The following is a 6000-nucleotide window of genomic DNA, read 5'->3' as shown; positions in this document are numbered from 1 at the left end:
CAAGAACAAGCCTTGGTTCTTTTTGATTTTGATGAAAATGATTTTACTTGGCTTGGTTGCTTTGTTTTTGTGTTTGATTTAGTCAATTACCTTGTTGCCCTTGAATTTGTGTGGTTCTCATTCAACCACACCTCCTTCCTTCCCATATCATGCTTGTGTCATCCTCATGATGTCATCCTCCCCTCCTTGTCCTCTTTCTATTGGTTGGATGACATCATCCCCACTAATCCCCTTGATTAACTTCCTAATCGTTTGCCTAATCACCGCTGATCTGTTATACGGTTCGCTTAACTTTCGTTTTCGTTTATCGTTTGAGGGATCATACCCGGGATCTTATTACTTAGGTTCCCTTAACCTTTCTCAATATATTGTATTCCTTTCATGATCCTCTCTTATAATCCTTTAATTTAAATCCTTTTTATCCTGTTACCTTATACTCAATTCTTTCCGTATCTATTGGATTTCCGGGAAAATCAAAGTGTTCAGAATTGGATTCTGACGATCTTTACATACACTTATATACCACATAGAGTACTAATAATATTCCATAAGATCAATAACAGAACCCCTACATAGCGTGGCATGAAAATTTTTCTCATTCAACAAAAACACTATTCATAAGGGTTTCAAAAATTTCCAAAAATTGGGGTTATTACAGTCTCCCCTCCTTAAAAGGATTCCATCCCGGAATCAGATAGAAAACAGTTGGGGATGCTTTTCTAGCATTGTGCCTTCTAACTCTCTAGTCAATTTTCGACATTGTGGTCCTACCACCAACTCTGCCTAGTTTGATAATCCTTCTCCTAAGCACTTGTTCCTTTTCACTCTATAACCCTTCCTGGTTGCTCCATATAGGTTACGTCGGGTTGCATATCTATGCGCTCATATGCCTCTATTTATCTGGCATCTAAATTACACTTCGTTAACATTGATACGTGAAACACGTTACGACCTGCTACATGTTCGGGGTTAGGGCTAGCTCATATGCTAACTTCCCAAACGTCTTAATATATCCAAGGGTCCAACAAATTGTAGACTTAGCTTTCCTTTCTTTCCGAACCTCATCAATCCTTTCCAAGGGATACCTATAACATTACTAGGTCCCCTATTTCATACTCTTTGTCCTTTCGTGTCATGTCCATCTTGGGCTACTACCAGCCGTCCTCTGATTAGATCTATCATATCCTTGGTCCTTTGGACTACTGCGGATCCGAGCATCTTGCGCTCTACAACTTCATCCTAACATAAGGGAGATCGACATTGTCTTCCCTCAAGGATCTCATAAGGCGACATCTCGATAATGACAAATGATCTATTCTCGTAAGAAAACTCAATCCGTGTTAAGTGATCATTCCAATTTCTTTCAAGTCTATTGCACAGACTCTCATTATAGCTTTTAGCATTAGAGCTTCTGCTTCTCAATACCCATTCTTTTCGAGTTCGTAATCGCTACTACCTTCCGTTCCTAATATTATACTGGTTATACTTTTGCTCGTTAGCGTTCTATAACCTTTTAATAACCACGTCAACCTTAGTATTACGAATGTGTTCCCATTCTGAATATTACCATAACTTTACTACTCCTTTTTCAGCTGTTTCTATTTTTGAAAGCTTAATCCTTCATATAGAAGTAAAAGAATTTATTGAGAGATCACTATGATCATGAACACTTGTTATCTCATATAGTTAGTACAGAAGGTGGCCAGCCTTTAGTACTTGACAAGCAATTAAACAATAGTTGGTATCCTACTAGGCTTCTATCACACAGATAGACAGTCATTCAGCAATACCTCCCCTTCTGGAAGGGTTGTTCTTCTTAAATTACATGAAATGAAAAGAAGAGAAAAGAACGAACTGAAGAGAATTGTATATATAAAAAAAATATACTGCCACAAAATATCTGGCTTGGAACCTACCTCTGAACTATAGAGGTTTGTCATAGGAGAATAAAACATATACGTATTTATATCAGCATCAAGTATTATAGCATCGTATTTCCCATGCCTAAATATTTCTATTCCGTCCATCATTCTATGGACCCATGCTCTTCCTCGAGCTTATACAGAATCACCTTTGAAACTCCCTCGATTTCGAAAATCGAACCTGGGATCTCATTTTAGACATCACCGTTACTAGAGTTCTATGCTTGCACCGCAACCTTCCTCATATAGTAATACGACTCTCTTTTCATAAGAGGGAATAAATATTCAATAGGTAGATACTCTACTTAATTAGTCTATCAATGATAACTTATACACTACCACGACCCGTTTAGTGGTACTCAATCTCAACATCCATTCCAATACAACTCTCACGGTTGTAATCAGCTCATTACTCGCAGAATCATTGCTGCATTACTATGGCCCACCGTTGACCTACTGTAGTCATTCGCTTTCCATGAAGTTTTAATAGCTAACCATACGGAGTCCATTCATATCATATCTAATTCTCCTAAGGAGTTAACATAACCACCAATCACAATTCATGAAGAACACTCCAAACTCTGACGTACTTTCATGACATGAAGCAGATAAAATTGCAGAAGAGTTTCAATCAAAGCAACGATAGCAGGTTAATACCATTCTTAATCATATGCCTTAAATAGAAGACTTAACTCAAAGGTTCGTCTAGTCCTTTTGGAAACATGGTCCTGGCTTATCCCAAGATAGGACCTCCTAAGATAGATAGCCCGTTCATGGCGATTACACGAATTAAACTTTTACCAGCTACTATTACGGTTGGGTATTGCACAGTCATCAGAAGGAATGTCAATCTTCCAAACCATAATACAACCTTCACAGTTTTAACCATCATCACTGTATTCCTCTGGTACAAGCGCCTATAATTATCCTCTTACCTTTAAAGTGTCGGCCACCTCTTTGGCCTTTCCTGATATTAAAATTTCCTTATAGTCAATGTCATTTTAACCACCTCCAAATAAATTTTCTACCTTATTTCAATCACTGCTTTTGTGAAGATGTATTCCTTAAAATCTGATGAGTAAAAAAAATATCACCATTTTTCCATAAGTTATTGCCTCAGTCTTTAGAGGTTAATCACTGTCACGACTGACTCTCAATCATACTTAGAACATCTTTTATCTTAAGTCCTAATTGCCCTGAATAATTTCGACCTTTACTAGTTCGATCCATACTTTCTCGTGGTTTAACACGTGCCCCACTTGGCATCATTATAATTATGTCATATTTCCTTTATCAACATTTTTATTCTTGAGAATTTCGAATATTTCCTTTCTCCTTGTAAAACCTCTAAGGTTATCCTTCAATCGTTCCTCCTGTATTCCCTATATACAGGACATATCAAAATACCATTTACTAATACTAGAACCATTGTCTATATACTTCTGAAAAATTTCTCCACTGATCCTTAAAGGTTATTATTACCTTAATCCTTTCCAATTCATACTGTCAAAACTCATACTATCCCTATTAAGGGTGAAATTCCAACCTTTATGCATTCCCCTAGGATTCGTTTTAATTTACCGATGTTCTATCCTTAATTCCACCTTTAAAAAGGTATAAACATCCTTCCATGGATAAATAAAGTCATATATCCCTGATAAGGGTATCTTATTCAATCATTTCCACCTCGATAGTCTATACCGAATTTCACAATAGCATCCTTATTCAAGTTAAGGTCAATCCACATGGCCTCCAAAAGATAAAAATGGTTATCCGCTTTTCTTTCCTGATTTGGTAATGATCACATGGATGATCTGGAAGATATTGGTCATGTTCAACGTGAACTTCTTCTTAATAAATCCTTATTTACTTTTGTTGTTTATCTCAACAGTCATCTCAATGTTGGGATATCTTTCATACATGGCGTCTCCCTTCCTGGGTATCAAGCCACCGGTCTTACACTTCACATTCTTGAAGGTCACTTCCTTCATCCAATTTTCTTAATTTCTTACTTTCTTGTCTCCTCAGTCTATCCGCGTCTCATTATTTATCCTTCGAACTATCTCAAGGTTTCTTCGAATCCTCCCAACTTACAGGGGATAATATATATGTATCTCTTATGCCCTCAACCATCAATTTTAACTCATGGTGAATCACCCTCATCCTGACGATTACATACTTTTCTATTTCTATTACTACGAGTCTTTAGGGTTTCCTCATACCCAATTTCCTTATCATTCCTCAAACTCTATTGCCTTTATATTCCTTTCTCTTATCATTATTTCATGAACTAACACAACATAAGCATTGATTTCAAACATCCCGTCATTCTGGATTCGTGTCCTCAGAACGAATCTTGATAACTTTTACAACTTAGATTCATAATTTATCATACTCGTCTTCCTTTGTTCTGACTCTAAAGCTTTTACACTATCTCCTTATCTTTGGGAATTACTTTCCCGAAAACAATTGACTGGACTTAAATCAGTTTATTATAATCTCTTGCTCCGTGCCTTCCTTGGTCTTTCACCAGCGGGTGGTCTCTCTCTTAGGAGGGTAAGTGACAAAAACAGTCCTTTTGAGATTCGTCAATCATTTAGAATCTCAAATGATTCCTATATTTCCTTTAGCCAGGCTCTTGCCTCGATTGGGCCAGCTTGTTCCTTGGAACTCTGAGAGCTTAGCGACTTAGAGGTCCTGAAAGAATTTCACACCACATTGTTTCCTCAAGGTGGTGGTTGGGAATAAAATATAAGTTCTGTTTAGACAGGTTCATGAATTTCCGTATAGGAGTACCGTCTCGGGTCTCCTTATCTCGCTCGACTTTTGCTTTCTTAGTCTAAATATTTCTTCCTACTCCCCATAATTGGAGTCATCTTTTAATTTAAAATCTTCATTTTCCACTTTATTATATTCCGGGTTCTTTATATCTTAATTGCAACCTCCCTGATTATCACGTTCCAGGTTTGCGCTTAATCTTTTTCCTTGTGGGGGCATATTACTTGGAAAATTTTGAGAATCTCCGGATATTTGTCTTACTTACTTTGCTTAAGTCTTCCCCTCGTTTAGTCCTTACACGATTGCAAATTATGAATTCTTAAGTTCGATAAACTTCATGACACTCTCTTAAGTGTTAACAGAGCAATTAACAATGTGATTTATCACAAACAAACTGACCTGAACTGAAATTAATGAATATATACATAACCATTTATTCGAGGGTACAACAACTGAACATATTAAAGAGGATTACATCATTTGAACTTATCGCTCCTATTCTAAAAGTACTACCGTAGATAGTCATCTCATCATTAAAACTAATCATTCATAACTTAGGCTAATCCTCCAAAAGCGGTGCTACATGAAACCCTTGTTTGATTGCTCTGGCTCTACACACTACCATGGATTAAGAGATGCGAGCACGCATGACATCCCTAACCTGCTCCATCACAGAGGTGATGAGGTCTAAGATAGTCGCAAGTAGAGCCGGATCAACCTGACCCTCAAGATGGCCTCTAGCTGTAACACGGGTGGTAGCCTCAATCCTTTCCATGCTATACGCTAATCCTGCCGGAAGTATCCCGCCCTCAATCCTTGGTGCAGTAAGTCGATCCAACAGATCACTCCTAACATTACGGGCCTCAGACAGGCCACCCAAAGTCATATAATAATTGGCGATAAGAGAAGCCTGAGTGGTAGCATCTAGCAGTCCATGGGGTGCAGGTGGTGCAGACCCAGGAGATCCAAATGGATAACCAAGCACGGTATCAGGTGACAATGGATTAGGGGATAAAGGTGGCATTTCCTCAGTATGTGCTGGGCTCTGTACAGGGGAGGGAACAGGAATTGGTGGAACCTCATGGGTGTCTACAGGAGCCTCTGGAAGAGGGTCTGATACTGGTATAATTGGTGTCGTGAAAGGCTCCACACCTTCTGCCCTCATTAACCTTTGTGCCCTTGGTAACTCTTCATCCTCTAGTGCCACCCTTGCGGCCATTCTTGCTCTGGTAGTCGCCCTGACTACGGTCATCAGTTCCTCAGCGGTCCTCTCTTCATTCTCATCAGGATCCTCCATGAG

The sequence above is a fragment of the Apium graveolens genome, chromosome 10 (assembly GCF_009905375.1).
Source record: "Apium graveolens cultivar Ventura chromosome 10, ASM990537v1, whole genome shotgun sequence".
NCBI lineage: Eukaryota > Viridiplantae > Streptophyta > Magnoliopsida > Apiales > Apiaceae > Apium > Apium graveolens.
The sequence above is the reverse complement of the archived record's forward strand: the minus strand, read 5'-3'. Positions refer to the sequence as shown.